Below are 19158 nucleotides of genomic sequence, written 5' to 3'. Positions count from 1 at the left end.
AAGTTTTACCTCCTACTCCGCTCATCGTCGATACAGTTTTTTGTTTTGGTTGGTTTTGTTTATTATTCTCCATGTGATTCCCACGAGTCGCTAGGGAAAGGTGTAACACGGTAACACGGTAAGGGCTGCATACTGTGGGGTGCGCCCCGGTGCCCCACAGGCTCCGTTAACGGCTTCTCATTTATATCGCCCCTTTCACCACTCAGCACTCGGCACGGGTCGCATCACACCTTAACTTTTGGGGCCCGTTTTCCCCCTTCCTTGTCTGCGTACGACCAAAGGTCCCACCGGGGTTGGTTACCCGATCTTTCCTAAGGTTGCTCATACCCCAGCCGGTACCTCGGGGAGGTAAGGATAGGAGTTCCAGGGCGGAAGCTGAAGGGCCAATAATTGGCACTGGATTGCGCTGTACCCTGGCTTTACCAGCCCTTAGGACCGAGGTCATATTCCATTATTCCATGCAAGATCATTCTCGGCCGTTGTGTGGCCTGCTTAGAGCACTCTAATTTGTTCAAGGTAATCGCAGCTGGGCAGGTGGAAACACCGCACCCGATAAAAGGCACAAAGTGCCACCGTGTATGTGCACCCAGTCTTATAGTCGCAGCAATACCAGTAACCTACTGCCAACATTAGGAGTAGCACCCGTGCTGGACAAGAATGAACTTCGAACGTTTTAACCGCAACAATTTTAATATACGCTAGTGGACCTGGAATTACCGCGGCTGCTGGCACCAGACTTGCCCTCCACTGGATCCTTGTTGAAGGATTTATGCTCAACTCATTCCAATTATGAGCCATCATTCAAGAGTCTCATATTGTTATTTCTCGTCACTACCTCCCCGTGCCGGGATTGGGTAATTTACGCGCCTGCTGCCTTCCTTGGATGTGGTAGCCATTTCTCAGGCTCCCTCTCCGGAATCGAACCCTGATTCCCCGTTACCCGTTGCAACCATGGTAGTCCTCTATACTACCATCAATAGTTGATAGGGCAGATATTTGAAAGATCCGTCGTCGGTGCGAGACCGTACGATCAGCGGAATTATCCAGATTTCAACTCAAGCGTCACGGCCCTGTGAAGGGGGACGATTGGTTTGCCTAATAATTGCACAGGTTCCGCGAGGTCCCTGCATTTTGCATGTATTAGCTCTAGATTTTCCACAGTTAACTAGTTGTATGATCTTGTAAATTATAGCTGTTATACTGAGCCTTATGCGGTTTCACATTAAATCTGTTTGTACTTAGACATGCATGGCTTAACCTTTGAGACAAGCGTATATACTGGTAGGATCAACCAGAATTCACTATCACTATCTACTGATGGATGCGCGGCACGCCGGCCCGCAAACAATTCGATAGGGGTGTATATTAACTTCGCACAACATCACCACAACGTTCATCCTCGGTAAATTCGTTCCTCGTTCGCATACACGATAGCCATACAATAGCCAAAAGATTCCCATACAAGTACTAGCACGCATAAAAGCGTGAGAGGGAGTATTGTGCACATGTCCACGCTCGCTTATCACGAGGTAGCTGCACCACATTGATGTAAACGACCCAACACACACAGTCGAGCGAGCGAGCGCACGCTTTTTTTCCCCTACTGCATACCTACAGCATACGCTGAGGAGGCATAACAAGGGAGAAAAACAGGAAGTGGGTTATATCTATGGTATAACCGCAAAGGTGACGTAGGACTATCGTTGATTTAGAGATCATTTGTTTGAAGTTGAATCTAAATCCATCCTGAATGAATGAATAAATAAATATTTGGGTGACTTCAAAAACGAGAGTGTTACGTTGGAGACTCAAGGTTTTATGCATCCAATATTGGATACAAAAAACCTTGTTCTGAAGAATAATCTTCAGAAGCTTTCCTGCTAACTGCACTTGATTGACAAATCACAAAACCAAATGTATGTGGTCGCAGTATTATATGGATAGAAAACATTAAAATAAACTCGCTTGAATGTAATTTTCAATTCCAAGGGGAACTGGCAGATTATTTTTCAGCAACGATCATTTTTTTCCAGGTTTCCTCTCGATAACCAGCAAACGAAAAGAGTGGCGCGCGTGTATGTGTGTGTGTGGCGGCTGCTTCTATGTCTTCCCGAGGAACCGTATTTCGATGCTGATACTCTCTTGGTCACGAGAGTATCAGCATCGGCTTTTCTGCGCTCCCTCACAGTTAAAACAAACTGATTGCATTTCAGGTCAGGTCAGGCCAGGTAATGAATCCCTCGATCCCTCGCCGTTCAGCTCGTTCAGTAACGATGTTGTCTTGTCGATGTCCTCAGGCGTCGTGCACAAATTACGTAACGCTAAAAATCCGAATTTTGAACCACCTCTCCCCCCCCCTTCGTAACGCAATTTCCTATCTCTAATAAACAGAAAGTAACGCAACATCTACCCCCTCCCCCCTTATCGCGTTACGTAATTTGTGCACGACGCCTCACGAAAAATGAATCGGTTTCACCACCAGAGTATCATTTCAGTATGCTTTTCGTGTGTGATTGAATCGAGAGAAGGTGTGGTTTACGATGGCAATTTGGAAGGCAAACTAGAGGAGAATGAACTCTCTGAGTATGAAAATTTCGGCGACTGAGCAATAATCGATTGAAAATTATATAATTTTCGCGATACGAAACATTTTCCGTTTTTCATGTTATGCATCCAATATTGGATACGAAAATATCCTACTGATGGGAAAGAATAATCTTCAGAAGCTTTCCAGCTAATTACACTTGATTGAAAAATTACGAAATCAAATGTATTTGGTCACTGTGTTCGCCATATAATTAGAAAACATTAAAATAAACTCTTTCGCATGGATGTATTCTTCAATTCCCAGGGAACTGGCAGATTATTTTTCAGCAACGATTAGATCTTTCCGGAATTTTCTCGATGCTGTATGGCATCCAAACGAAAATTCTCGTTTCAGTTTGGCCTGCAAAAAACTTTTCTAAACTCTAATCCATCAAATTTGGAGCCCTGAAAAGGGCCGATGATTATATGCTAAGCTAATATAGCACCCTCTCCTTGGATTCGATGGGCCAGCTGAATGTCCTTGGGCATGATGTGACGCGTTTTGCGTGGATAGCACACAAATTTGTATCTTCGAATAAGTCTCCTGCAGCGTCATAACAGCGAAACTTTGGAAGCGCAAGTCGGTTTTGAAGTCCTGAGCAATTCCACGATCCAAAAGCTGCAAAGGTAGCTTGCGGATCAGCAATTCGGTCGACTTCCGATAGCGATGAATTTCACGCAAAGTTCCCGGTCGATAGCGATGTGGCTTCTTCACCTATCCTGCGGCTGGTGCGCTTATCCGAGCTGCTTTCGTGTGCCTTACCACTGAAAGACTAACTATCTATCTGCTTGATCCCAAACAAACGAGTCGTCACGGTGCGAGAGTAGAGTAAGAAATGAACGAAAGCAAAGGAAGCGTCATTTTATAAACCATAAAAGTATAGAATCTAAACCCCACCCTTATTATATTCGTTGCTTACCCTGAGAGAGAAACGAATAACATCGAAGTAAGTATACAGTAATGTATTTGAATCCGGACACTTTGCGTTACATTTAATACCATACCGCAGCCACAACATTTTCTGCATGTTGAATTAATGCGATTGATAAGTAACTATCAAGAAACTATCAGTAACTATATTAGCAACTATTAATCGCATAAATTCAACATGAAAAAAATTTTATGGCTGTGGTATGATATTGAATGTAATGCAAAGTGTCCGGATTCAAAAGCATTACTGTAAAAAAGAGTTAACTCGACTGAAATTTTTTCGGTTCGGCCTGCAAAAACGAAATTAAGAGCCCCCGCCTACTGCAGACTGACTTGTCGACCGATAGTTTGGTCGGCTTCCTAATCAGTACGGAGAAAAAAAGTTTGTAGTGTACAGCATAATGCATAGACGTAAGTATGAGCTTTCCCATCTCACATTCCAATAAGATTAATGGGTTTCCAAGTGGGCGCGTTACATACGGATACGAATGATACATGCATGAAATTCGTCGCTATCAGATATCGACCGAATTGCTGATCCGCAAGCTACCTTTGCAGCATTTGGTTCGTGGAATTGCTCAGGACTTCAAAACCGACTTGCGCTTCCAAAGTTCCGCGGTTATGACGCTGCAGGAGGCTTATTCGAAGATACCAATTTGTGTGCTATCCATGCAAAACGCGTCACATCATGCCCAAGGACATCCAGCTGGCCCATCGTATCCGAGGAGAGCGTGCTATATTAGCTTAGCATATAATCAACGGCCCTTTTCAGGGCTCCAAATTTGATGGATTAGAGTACAGAAAAGTTTTTTACAGGCCGAACTGAAAGGAGCATTTAGCGAAAATCGTGGTTTCGATAATAATTCGTTACCGATAGGTGCCATGGATATGGATTTCCTTATGAAGAATATGAAATACATGACATGATGTAGTGAATATATCCGAAGAAATCACTTTGGTGAAACTGCATTATAAAATTATTTGTGTACGAATGCCGCAATCGATAGTCGACTCTAATTTGCGCTGGGTAATTTCCTCGGAGGACTCGATTCCTCCTTTGAGCATTAATAATCTCTTTCTGGCAAAACGATGTGGTATGAATCACATTGTTTGAATGATAGAATGAAGAAGTTTTCTGCCAATTTCCTTCAACCTCCAAACGTATCTTTCTCCCGTTTGTCGTTTTCGCGTTCGCTAATCCTCTCTCACAACACCCATTTCTAGTTTGAGAAATTGTTGAGTAAACATTGTTTGCCAGTGCGCGTAGAGCGGGAATTCCTAAAGATTCATTGCACCTCTAATAAATTGCCGAAAGACGTGGTCTTACGTTGATCGCACTTGATTGAAAAAATCCAAAACGAAATGTATTTGTTCGCAGCATTATATGAGTAGAAAGCAAATAATCGCTCGAAAATGACTTGATTTTCGCGATGTGAAACATTTTCCGTTTTTCATGTTATGCATCCAATATTGGATACAAAAATTTCCACTGATGGGGAAAAAAATATTCAGAAGCTTTCCTGTTAATTGCGATTGATTGAAAAATAACAAAACCAAATGTATTTGGTTGCAGTGTTATATGGATAGAAAACATTAAAATAAACTATTTCGCATGAATGTATTTTTCAATTCCCAGGGGAACTGGCAGATTATTTTTCAGCAACGATGATAGCAACGAGAATTCCGCGCGTGTATGTGTGTGTGTGTGTGTGTGTGGCGGCTGCTCCGATGTTTCAAGCGGAACCGTGGCATCACTCGCCTCCTGATGGATTCCCTTTTGGCCTTAGGTGCACAAACAGGCTCTTGGTGACACCGTTCATCAGCGCATTCATGATAAACGAAATTAGCTTCACAACAACAGCGACAACATGCTCCAATCGCTGTTCAATCATAACTGAGTGGGTTTACGAGCGCCGCTCGCTTATATACCGATTTTTGATTTCAATAGCCTGTTTTGAAAGCAATTTTAAGACTATTGAAACAAGTTTTTGGATGAAAAAGTAACAAGTATATGACGCGTAGACATTTTATCTTTCAAATGAAGTGTTTATCATACCATTTCGTTCAGTTGTTTAAGAGCTATTAACGCTCAAAATCTCGGTCTCCAGCGTAACGCTTTCGTTCTCGAAACTTTGGTTTTACACCCCGGTATAGAAATGAAAGACGTAGTCCTACGTCAAAACATGGCCAAACAATAGTACTTCCCACAAGAAGGAAAAGATGGGTAACAGAAGCAGCTAACTGGAACAAATATGAGAGTGAAATCGAACGTGCCTTAACAGGTATAGAAAGTATAGACCCCATGGGACTAACAGATATCATAACAACTGCGGCTAGCAAAAGCATGAGGAAAACAACCGGCTACAAGCCAAAGAGAGAGGTCCCATGGTGGACCAGCGAAGTACACCAAGCCATAAAAAGCCGTAAAAAGGCACTCAGGAAGTTGAAGAACTCCAACCCTTCCTCACCTGAATACCAGGAAAACGCGAAAAAGTTCAGAATAGAGAGAGCAAAAGCAAGAACCATAATAAAGGCGGCAAGAAAAAAGAGCTGGGAGGAATACCTAGCAGGGATCTCCCCAAACACAAGCTGCTCCAGCATGTAGGCTAAAGTTAGAGCATGTAAAGGAGAATACAAATGTGAGAGTATAATAATGAATATTGACCCAAAAAATAACAGATGACAATAACATCATCAGTATTTGAAACAGAAATGCCAGCAAAGAATCAATTTTCTCCAAACAATAACCGGAACATGGTGGGGTGCCCATCCAGGAGACCTCATTCAGTTGTACAAAACAACGATATTGTCAGTGTTAGAATATGGCAGTTTTTGCTTCCGATCAGCTGCCAGGATTCATATTCTCAAGCTGGAGAGGATACAATATCGTTGCTTGCGTATAGCCATGGGGTGTTTGCATTCGACACATACGATGAGTCTCGAAGTTTTTGCAGGAGTACCCCCGCTTACTCTTCGGTTCACAGAATTATCCTACAGATTTCTCATCCGTTGCAAGATCATGAATCCATTGGTGATTGATAACTTCGAAAATATACTACAACTGACTCCTCAGTCAAGTTTTATGTCTTTATACCATGAGTACCTTACCCACGACATGCACCCTTAACCAGGCATCTCCAACCAAGTTTGCTTCCCATACTTTTGCAATTCCTCTGTCATTTTTGATCTGTCCATGCGACAAAAAATCCATGGAATACCAGATCACCTACGCTCCAATGTTATTCCGTCGGAAAAATATGGGAAAGTTGAATCTGATAAAATGTTCTTTACTGACGGTTCATACATAAACGGGTCCACTGGCTTCGGCATCTTCAATGAAAATTCCAGTGCCTCTTTCAAACTCAAAGATCCTTGTTCCGTGTATGTCGCAGAAATGGGTGCGATATACTATGCTCTAGGGATCATTGAAACACTGCCCATCGACCATTATTTTATTTTTTCAGACAGTCTCAGCTCAATAGAGGCAATCCGCTCAATGAAAGTTGATAAACGCTCATCTTATTTCCTAACAAGAATAAGACATCTATTGAGTGTTTTGGTCGAAAAATTATTCAAGATTACCTTAGCATGGGTTCCCTCTCATTGCTCGATTCCGGGGAATGAGAAAGCGGACTCGCTAACTAAGGTGGGCGCTTCAGAAGGCACACTTTTTGAAAGGCAAATGCCTATAATGAATATTTTCACATTCCTCGTCAGGACACAATCGTTAGTTGGCAGCACATGTGGAGTGAAGATGAGTTCGGTCGTTGGTTACACACGATTATCCCTAAGGTTTCGACGAGTGCTTGGTTTAAGGGATTGAATGTAGGTCGTGATTTCATTCGCGTGATATCTCGGCTCATGTCCAATCACTACAACCTAAACGCGCATCTCTATCGCATTGGGCTCGCAGCAAACAATCTTTGTGATTGTGGCGATGGCTACCACGACATCGAGCATATTGTCTGGTCGTGTATCCGGTTCCATGCTGCTCGCTCTCAGCTCTCTAGAGCACTGAGAGCAAAAGGCAGACAATCGGATATCCCCGTCCGGGATATCTTAGGTAGCCGTGATCCTGATCTTCTGCTTCATCTATACCTGTTCCTCAGAAACGCCGATGTCAACGTTTAATGATGTTTCCTTCGTTGTGTCCCCGTTTTATATCCCTCCTATCCGATCGATAAACTTTTACTTAGTCGCGGCAATACATACACACACTCTTTACAGATACACGGGCCAAAGGTTGTGCAGTCCACTGATCATTCAACAAGAGCCAAAGGTTGTACCGCTCATGACAACTCTACACGAGCTGATGATTGCGCCGGTTAGTGACCATTCTATCCTGGATTCCTCGAGTCGAAAAGACGCACCACGCTAGATATGGGGTACATACTAGGGGGGCGTTGCTGATTAATGGTCAGCTGCATCCAAATAGGAAGTATCCCGTGTCGGGCACACGTACAGAGCATTGGAGACAGCAACATCCCAATTACGAGAACACTTGTAATACTAACCTCGAGCCGACCGCGAGTAATCGGTTACATATTACTAACATAGATAATAAGAAAAACTGTTAAAATATTGAACTCCGGCCCCGTCAGGCTAACGACATAGGAGCCTTGATAAAAATAAATATTTTGGAAAAAAAAATAACATCATAACAGAAGAACTTGCCAAGCACTTCACTAAAGTATCGTCAGATGAGGTCTACAAGACCTCCTTCAGAAACTTCAAAGAGAACGAGGAGAAAACAGTGGATATAAAAATAAGTGTAAATAATGAAATTTACAACAGAAGCTTCGACATGAAAGAACTCCTATGGGCACTGAACAGTGCCACAGGAAAATCTCCAGGTGAAGATACTATAACTTATCCACTACTACAAAATCTTCTAATTAAGGGTAAAGCTATACTACTAAAAACACTTAACGAAGTATGGCATACCGGCAAAATACCAAGAAAATGGAAAGAAGGTATTATCATACCCATTCCCAAAGTAGGTAGCAACACCATGAACCCAGATGGATATAGACCTATAACCCTCCTTAGTTGTGTGGGAAAAACATTAGAAAGAATGGTCAACAGAAGACTCATTGATGAGCTAGAGTACAGAAACCTGTTAAACGAAAGACAACATGCTTTTAGAAGAGGCAAAAGTACAACCACCTACCTAGCACACGTCGAGAGTATAATTAATACAGCCACAAGGCAAAATGCCCACCTAGACATGGTCTCGCTGGACCTGTCCAAAGCTTTCGATAGGACGTGGAGACTACCAATCTTAAAGCAAATGAAAGTATGGGGTTTTGACGGTCGCATTCTGAGCTTCGTTAAAAACTTCCTGACCGATAGGAAAATTAAAGTGTTTTGCAAAGGAGCATTGAGCTCATCTAGAACCCTACAAAACGGCATACCGCAAGGTTCAGTCATGTCAACAACGCTATTTTTAATAGCTATGGAGTCCCTCTTCGAAAGGGTACCAAATAACGTGTCTCTGGTGGTATACGCAGATGACATTACACTTATTAACTACGGTGAAACGCCAGGCTGCAATGGAAGGAAAACTCAAAGAGCGATCAACCACATACAATGTTGGGCCGATGAAAGGGGATTCAAGATTAATCCCCAGAAATCAAAACTAGTACATATATGCAGAAGACGACACCATAGAAAGGCCCCCTCGCTCCATCTGGGAGAATGCATAATCCCCCAAGATAGAAAAATGAAAGTACTGGGAGTAACAATAGATTCAAAATTAACCTTCAGACAACACTTCGAAGACGTTAAGAGAACAACACAAGGTTATATAAGAGTAATGAAAATAATAGCAGGAAGGTTCAAACCTAGCAACAGACATACCCTAATAAAGGTAGTAAACGCTACAATATTAGCCAAAATATTACATGGAGCTGAGCTGTACTCAAGAGCAGGCGATAAAGCTACTAAAGCTCTAGAATCTGTATACAACGAAGGAATCAGAATAGCATCAGGTGCTTTCTGCACCAGCCCAGTACTATCAATTTATGCCGAATGTGGAGAGCTCCCTCTCAAATACCAAATCACTAGAAACATTTGTACAAAAGCATATCAACTGAAAGACAGGCTTACATCAGACCAATGGGAAACCCTCCCTCTATTGGAAAGAGCAAAATTCAGCTTTAAACAGCTTACAAATCAAGATCTACCTCAAACCGTAACAAGTGTACCAACCAAACAAAGAACATGGGTACACCAATGTCCAATTATTGATTGGACAATAAAAGCCAATACTAAGGCAGGATGCCCAAATAACGTCGCAAAAACGAATTTCAGAATGTACACATACAATTACCCAGGAAGAAGCCTAATATACACTGATGGTTCGAAAACAAAAAATGATGTGGGGAATGGTATAACGATCCCCAACACAAACGTGTGCATAAACGGTAGACTACCAAAACAGTGTAGCATATTCTCCGCTGAGGCATATGCTCTCCATAAGGCAACCCAGGCTGCCAGAGAAGGTTCAATAATATTCACGGACTCGGCAAGCTGTCTGGCTGGGCTAGAAAGCGGAAACTGCGACCACCCATGGGTGAAGCAGGCCAAAGCAACAGCTTGGGAAAAAGGTATAAGGTTTACATGGATTCCCGCCCATACTGGGATTGAAGGCAACGAGAAAGCGGACTTTTTAGCCAACGAAGGTCGATCCAAGCCACTTGAAGACAGAACCATACCTAAGGAAGATGCCATCAGGTGGATCAAAGAAGCAATAAAGGACGAATGGAACAAAACCTGGTTCCACTGCAGAGAACAGAAACTCAGGAAAATTAAAGGCAGCGTAGAAAAATGGACCGAAGCAGACAACCCTAGGGACCAGAAGTTGCTTACTAGGCTCAGGATAGGCCACACCTGGATGACGCACAGCTCAATCATGAGCCAGAGAAACCAAGATGGACCCACGTGCGAAACTTGTGGAACAGCTTTAACAGTAGAACATATCCTTGTGGAGTGTAGAAAGTACGACTAATAAACAAGATATACACACACACAACTCGGTCCTAATGGCTGGTAAAGCCAGGGTACAGCGCAATCCAGTGCCAATTATTGGCCCTTCAGCTTCCGCCCTGGAACTCCTATCCTTACCTCCCCGAGGTACCGGCTGGGGTATGAGCAACCTTAGGAAAGATCGGGTAACCAACCCCGGTGGGACCTTTGGTCGTACGCAGACAAGGAAGGGGGAAAACGGGCCCCAAAAGTTAAGGTGTGATGTGACCCGTGCCGAGAGCTGAGTGGTGGAAGGGGCGATATAAATGAGAAGCCGTTAACGGAGCCTGTGGGGCACCGGGGCGCACCCCACAGTATGCAGCCCTTACCGTGTTACAGCAGGGCACTGACGCGGAGGACCCCACCTTTCCCTAGCGACTCGTGGGAATCACATGGAGAACAATAAACAAAACCAACCAAAACAAAAAACTGTATCGACGATGAGCGGAGTAGGAGGTAAAACTTACCTCAGCCTTACGGCAGAAAAAACCGATGGAAAGATAACAAGAACCTGACACGAAGAAGAATCCAACGAACTAGATGACACGCTTACGAAAACACCATCTCCGTCTACACCAGTACTTCTTACCGCCCAGTCTGGAGATCGAACTACAAATGCAACGCCCTCGAATAAAAGAAAACCTGAATCCCCGCTTACACAACCACCGAAGGACATCCGTCAGAGATCGTCAACAGTAGGCAAGCAACCCGCCTTGCCTCCATATAACCCTCGATCTAATCAGCGATCAGACTCTCCATACCCACCGCTGACTAGCGGTAAGGACCGTCAGCCCAAATAGTGTTTCGTCCAACTCTTACCTCACCTGTCGCCAACCATTACTCCACCAATCAGCTCTCCGGTAGGGATAGTCGAGGCCCCGTAGATGCGGACGCTACAGCCCCACCGGAATCGACGGACAACCTCCGGCATCCCTCGCCGCGAACTGTCGCTGACCGAAGCAGCAGAGCCCCAGATATGCAGGGCCCCAGCAGTGCGGACGTTACACCCCTACCGGAACTGCTGGACAACCTCTGCAGCCTGTGGACGAAGAAACAAACCAACGTCGATGAAGAACGAAACCCAGCGATATTCCCTGGTAGTCGAGGCCCCGTCAGTGCGGACGTTATACCCCCACCGGTACTGACGGTCTACCCCCGGCGCCAGGGAGATGCAGTATTTTACGATCCAGCTTTCGGGACGCACAAGGGTGGCAACACCTATTCCCCGACGAACTACGTGGTAATTGTACCTGAACTCGAGACGCACAAGGGTGGCAACACCTGTTCCCCGAAGGACCACGTGGGACCAGCACCAGAAATCGGGACGCAAAAGGGCGGCAACGTCTATTCCCCGAAGGACTGCGTGGGAACTGCATCAGATCTCGGGACGCACAAGGGTGGAATCACTCGTTCCCCGATCGATCTCACTGGAGGTTCTTCTGCCGACATTGTGCAACTTCCGCTACCCTGTGCCATTATCACCGAAGTATCCACCGCCAAATCACAAAGTAGCGCAGAGGATTGCAGTGACGCCGAACCGTTTTTTCCCGTCGTCGGGTCAAGTGAGCGAACGCTGGTTGAGAGTTCTACTCCCAGTCGCCGCGCACCGCTGTCTTGTTCGACAACACCGCGTATCGTTACCACTGCGATCCTTCCAGCTGCCGACACAACACCATCCACAGTTAATGTCCCAATCCGCCGAAGATCCGCTCGTCTTGCCGCCAGGGCTAAGCCGGCCGCCACAACCACTCCACTGGAAGCTCATGACAGGCCTGTTTCGCCTATACCAGCCGAAGCGAGGTCCGATGCTAATATCTATGATGCATGGAGACGTAGCCGAGGAGATCTCACGCAAGCTATGGCCGGGAGTTCCAGCTCCCCAACGTACCTCACCACCTTTCCTCGGCTGCTTCCGAGTGTGTAACCAAACGTTGGGTTACAATGCAAAATTTGGTGGGAAGGCCAACCGTCTGTTTGGACCTCAGCAACATTGTAAATACATTTTGTAAAATATTTGTTTGTGCTGTCTTGTCATTTGAGAAATTTACAGTTCATGTCCACATCTTGTGTTTGACTTAATGTTATTTCTCATATGACAATAAAAAAAAAGGAGAATTGGGAGTCTGTGATTAACTGTCGTAGAAAAGATGACGTATGAGTCCAATTATTGCAATAAACCAAATAAACAGTTAATCGCAGACCCCCAGGTTGGTGTTTCACAATAGATTATTTTTTTTGTTAGTTAGTTTTTTTGTATTTATTTATTTAGTAGTAGGGAAGAAAGATATTTATTTACTTATTTATATATTTATTTACTTATTTATTTATGCATTTATTTATTTATTTATTTATTTATTTATTCATCTATTTATTCAATTATTTATTTATTTATTTATTTATACATTCAAAGTTTATTTACAATTGCGTGTTTGATTTATTCAGTTCATTGTTTATTTATTCATTTATATGCGGAAAGCAAGTGCTAGGTTTAATTGTCCAGGTATAGCATGCTGCCTTAAATGTTTATTTATTAGTCGTGACACCAACCGAAACCAATAGTATTAAGTTGTGTTTGTATTGTCGGAGTAGTCGACGCCTTCTCTGTCATCGCATCGAAAGGGGGACGGCTCGGTGTATGAATTGGAAACGACCCTTAGTGGAAAAATACCAGGGAACCTGAATAGGGTCGAGAGCTTCAATAGGTTGAAAGAATTTCAAAAGACGAGCAAAGAATTTAAAAAGGAAAGAAAAGCGTTGAGAGGGGGAAATTATCGAGGATCCGGGAGTCTTTGCGAAGATTTGGAACAGCACGGACGCAGTTGTTATCGCTGCTGAAATTTTAAAAGAATCCCGCCACCTAAAAGGGATCCGGTTATCCGTGCTCGTGAGCTAGCATAGCAATTTTGCTAGGCTCTTAATAAGTGGTTCCGGAACCGTGTGTGAAAAAAATCACAAGCCGTCTCAACTCTCTGACCGACTAGTGTCGCCGGCCATCGTGACATCCGGCCGTGCGACGTGAGAAATAAATTTGATCCCCCATCGTCGTGTGACCGTCCTTGAGTCCTGCCAAAGCCGTCCCGTTCCCGCCATCGCCTGTTCCAGCCCTCGAAGAAGAACCGGAAGTCGACCAACGCAGCGAACGGCCGCAACGAAACCGGTGAGCTCGAGCCATAAAAAAAAACAAAATTTGTAATAAAACAAAAAAATACATGTATAGAAATCAATTTATTTCTTAAGCGTGAATTGTGTGGCCATCCAAACCGCGGTGTTCTTTGTTTGTTAGGTTTTACGTAGCAAGTCTTGTTTTCCGCCGACAATAAAAAGTGTTGTAATTGTGCTTTTCCACCATTGTGTCCACCATTCTGTTCTGTGTTCCGCGTCGCGAGTAATTTGTGTGAAGTTCCCCCCAGAGATTCCTCAGCAAACGACCCAAGCTGCGTCGAAAGAACCAGCTAAATCAAGTAGAAAACTATCAATTGGCGCCCAACGAAAAATAGGCGGAAAAAGTGGTTTTCTTTATGGCCTGAAGAAAATCCCTTTTTCCGAATGGTCTCCGGGGGAAATTTCAAATAATTTAAAATTATTTTCAATACTCGCGAATTCGTCAGGTGAACGCATTGTTCGGAAATCTACCTGGAGAAAGGTATTGATTAGTGTGTGTGCGGATTATACAAAGTTAAGAACACAGTTCGTGTGAATGCCTCTAATTAAAGTTGTCGAACGGAGTCACAAATTAGTAGGGCGTCCCAGCTGCAAATTTAATAAAAACACTTGTCGAAAAAGTGAAGAGAATTCGGAACTGATTCGTTATTTCTAACATCACAATTACGTTTGAAAAATAAAAATTCAAAAATAATATTTTTTTTTCCTATTTTCAAATATTGTGAATTAATCCTTTTTTTTTGCTATTTTTCTATTATTTAATTCTACTTCTTCAATTAATTATCCTTGGTTACTATTTCTGATTAAATTTCTTTCATATTTTGCATTAAATTTTGAACACAACATTGGTAACTTTTTATTTATAAAATTTTGTAGAACAAAAAGTGAATCATATTTTCTCGGCTTAGAATGGCATCTTCGCGTTTAACATTTGATAACGCGTGTGAATTACTGCTCAAATGGTACTATCAGATGAGAGTTGAGTTTCTGACGGACGATGAGCTTGATCATGAGCTGAAATCAAGAGCCGTGCTGATGGATGATAGCTTCAATATGTCAAGAAAACGTAAGATGTTGCGAGATCGTTTAAAGTCCGAGCGTGAGGGTACAACTGAAAAAAATGTGCAGTCAGTGGTTGGTGATGAAACGGTGGAGGTAGAGACATGCTCCCAAAAGTTTGTCGAGATAAAAACGGCCCTCGATCTGTGCACAGAAGAAGAAAACAAAAATCAATTTTTTTCACGATTGTTACATCTTGGTGTGCGAGTGTGGGTGTTAGTGACCAGTTCTCGTGGATCACCAAATTCATACAGTCATATGCAAAATTTGATGGTGGATGTTGTGGAGATTTTAGAGCCTCATTTCGAAAAACAAACTGTACCTCAAGAGGAGGAAGAAATTTTAGAATTGAACTCTGACGTTCAATTGCCGCATGTGGCTAGCGTTGAGGAAAACGAACAAACTTCCCAGACACGTTCGCTTCGAAGAACGTATCTTAGTCAGGATGACCTAGACTGGATTCATTCTCTACAAAACAGAATCATGGATTTAGAGAACGAACTGAAATTTCGCAAGGAAGGTAAAAACGTTGCAACGCAAACTTCTTCGTGTCAGGTTCACCTTCAGCAACAGACTTTCTATCTGAACTCTAATCCTCATCATTTTCAGTTCGATGGTAACCCATCCATTCAAACAAATGGCCGCATTCAAGTGCCAAATTCCCACGACATTTTTCAAAGTTTTGCTCCACAACAGTATCCATTTTCATCACAAAGAAAAACTTCTAACGATAATTTAGTTCCCAGTTTCAATTCAGCGATTCCAAATGTTTCCCGCAATTCATTCCCAAATTTCCCAGAAAATGGACCTTTTCGAGAAAACATCAATATAAATTCCATACCTGCTTCGAATAATTTCCTGAACTGTCCTCCATATCAATTCCATTCATCAAATTACAATCGTCCTTTCCAATCGCGTCGTACTTTGCCAGTTTCGAAGTGGAACATAACAAAGTATAGTGGAGACGATCAGGGATTGAAATTAAACGAATTTTTAGAACTGGTTCAAGCCCTCTCGCAAGCTGAACAAGTATCTGATCAAGAACTTTTTGAGTCAGCGATTCATTTATTCGGAGGATCGGCTCTAAAATGGTACATGACTCAGCGATCGACTGGCAGATTGTTAAATTGGCAACATTTAGTGTTTGAGTTGCGAAAAACTTACATGCACCCAGATTTGGATGCATTAATTAAAATAAAAATTTACCAGCGACGCCAGCAAAAATTCGAATCCTTTCATGAGTACTATTTTGAAATAGAGAAATTGTTTCGGACGATGAGCGTACAAATACCTGATTATGAGAAAGTACAAATACTTCAACAAAACATGAGAGTGGATTACAAACGACAAATGACCTTTATTCCAATTATCGATCTTGAGACGCTGGTGGCTGCTGGTCAGAAGTTAGATGCTTTAAACTTCTCAGCATACAATAAAGTTTTCGGACCTGAGAAATCGGTCCAAGCTGTGGAAGGCGGACCCAACGTGAAAAATAAAAAGAAATTTTCCCAGCAGCAAACGTCCGGACAGGTAGCGTTAGTACAACATCAGCAATATAGCCAGGGAAGAAGCAATCGGAACAGTGCACCACATTCCCTCAATTCACCTCCTCATCCTAAACCGTATCCAAATTCGAATATCAAAAACAACTCTATCCTTCAACCTGTTCAGAAAACTGCGAAGCCGATCATCGACTCACAAACGGCAGGACCGTCTGCACCCCGCCCACAGTTAACACTAGAAGAATTGGTGAATGGACATATCCCTCCACCATCCAATACTTGTTTTAACTGCGGTAGGGATGGACACCATTCGATTATGTGCTGACAACCGCGTGGAATATTTTGTTTCAAGTGTGGGCTCAAAGGCTTCCCAACAAACTTTTGCCCGTTTTGCCTAAAAAACGGGTCACTGGCGGGCGAAAATCGCCGCTCGCAAACCCCCGAAGCGTAAGCCAATTTTCTTCTACAGAGTCTACTCTTTCTAGATTTTGGGAGTCAATCACTCCTGACCACTACGCAGATTCCGCTGAAATATATCAAATTTCCTATCCATTTCTCAACGATAACCGACCGTACGTTTCAGTGAATATTCAAGGTTTATCGATTCAGGCTCTCTTAGACAGTGGAAGTAATTTCACACTCATCAGTGAGAATCTATTTTCAAAATTACGTCATAAGAGACTCTCACGCGTAGAAATATCCGCCCTGCAATCCGCTAGCGGGGATTTCCTTCAAGTTCTTGGTCGCGCTTATCTCCCTTTCCTGTTCAACGACGATACTAAAATAATTCCTACTCTTGTGGTGGCAAATCTGGAGGTAGAGGTAGAGACATGCTCCCAAAAGTTTGTCGAGATAAAAACGGCCCTCGATCTGTGCACAGAAGAAGAAAACAAAAATCAATTTTTTTCACGATTGTTACATCTTGGTGTGCGAGTGTGGGTGTTAGTGACCAGTTCTCGTGGATCACCAAATTCATACAGTCATATGCAAAATTTGATGGTGGATGTTGTGGAGATTTTAGAGCCTCATTTCGAAAAACAAACTGTACCTCAAGAGGGGGAAGAAATTTTAGAATTGAACTCTGACGTTCAATTGCCGCATGTGGCTAGCGTTGAGGAAAACGAACAAACTTCCCAGACACGTTCGCTTCGAAGAACGTATCTTAGTCAGGATGACCTAGACTGGATTCATTCTCTACAAAACAGAATCATGGATTTAGAGAACGAACTGAAATTTCGCAAGGAAGGTAAAAACGTTGCAACGCAAACTTCTTCGTGTCAGGTTCACCTTCAGCAACAGACTTTCTATCTGAACTCTAATCCTCATCATTTTCAGTTCGATGGTAACCCATCCATTCAAACAAATGGCCGCATTCAAGTGCCAAATTCCCACGACATTTTTCAAAGTTTTGCTCCACAACAGTATCCATTTTCATCACAAAGAAAAACTTCTAACGATAATTTAGTTCCCAGTTTCAATTCAGCGATTCCAAATGTTTCCCGCAATTCATTCCCAAATTTCCCAGAAAATGGACCTTTTCGAGAAAACATCAATATAAATTCCATACCTGCTTCGAATAATTTCCTGAACTGTCCTCCATATCAATTCCATTCATCAAATTACAATCGTCCTTTCCAATCGCGTCGTACTTTGCCAGTTTCGAAGTGGAACATAACAAAGTATAGTGGAGACGATCAGGGATTGAAATTAAACGAATTTTTAGAACTGGTTCAAGCCCTCTCGCAAGCTGAACAAGTATCTGATCAAGAACTTTTTGAGTCAGCGATTCATTTATTCGGAGGATCGGCTCTAAAATGGTACATGACTCAGCGATCGACTGGCAGATTGTTAAATTGGCAACATTTAGTGTTTGAGTTGCGAAAAACTTACATGCACCCAGATTTGGATGCATTAATTAAAATAAAAATTTACCAGCGACGCCAGCAAAAATTCGAATCCTTCCATGAGTACTATTTTGAAATAGAGAAATTGTTTCGGACGATGAGCGTACAAATACCTGATTATGAGAAAGTACAAATACTTCAACAAAACATGAGAGTGGATTACAAACGACAAATGACCTTTATTCCAATTATCGATCTTGAGACGCTGGTGGCTGCTGGTCAGAAGTTAGATGCTTTAAACTTCTCAGCATACAATAAAGTTTTCGGACCTGAGAAATCGGTCCAAGCTGTGGAAGGCGGACCCAACGTGAAAAATAAAAAGAAATTTTCCCAGCAGCAAACGTCCGGACAGGTAGCGTTAGCACAACATCAGCAATATAGCCAGGGAAGAAGCAATCGGAACAGTGCACCACATTCCCTCAATTCACCTCCTCATCCTAAACCGTATCCAAATTCGAATATCAAAAACAACTCTATCCTTCAACCTGTTCAGAAAACTGCGAAGCCGATCATCGACTCACAAACGGCAGGACCGTCTGCACCCCGCCCACAGTTAACACTAGAAGAATTGGTGAATGGACATATCCCTCCACCATCCAATACTTGTTTTAACTGCGGTAGGGATGGACACCATTCGGTTATGTGCTGACAACCGCGTGGAATATTTTGTTTCAAGTGTGGGCTCAAAGGCTTCCCAACAAACTTTTGCCCGTTTTGCCTAAAAAACGGGTCACTGGCGGGCGAAAATCGCCGCTCGCAAACCCCCGAAGCGTAAGCCAATTTTCTTCTACAGAGTCTACTCTTTCTAGATTTTGGGAGTCAATCACTCCTGACCACTACGCAGATTCCGCTGAAATATATCAAATTTCCTATCCATTTCTCAACGATAACCGACCGTACGTTTCAGTGAATATTCAAGGTTTATCGATTCAGGCTCTCTTAGACAGTGGAAGTAATTTCACACTCATCAGTGAGAATCTATTTTCAA

Source organism: Toxorhynchites rutilus, chromosome 1 (genome assembly GCF_029784135.1).
Source record: "Toxorhynchites rutilus septentrionalis strain SRP chromosome 1, ASM2978413v1, whole genome shotgun sequence".
Taxonomy (NCBI): domain Eukaryota; kingdom Metazoa; phylum Arthropoda; class Insecta; order Diptera; family Culicidae; genus Toxorhynchites; species Toxorhynchites rutilus.
Note: the sequence above shows the minus strand (reverse complement) of the source record.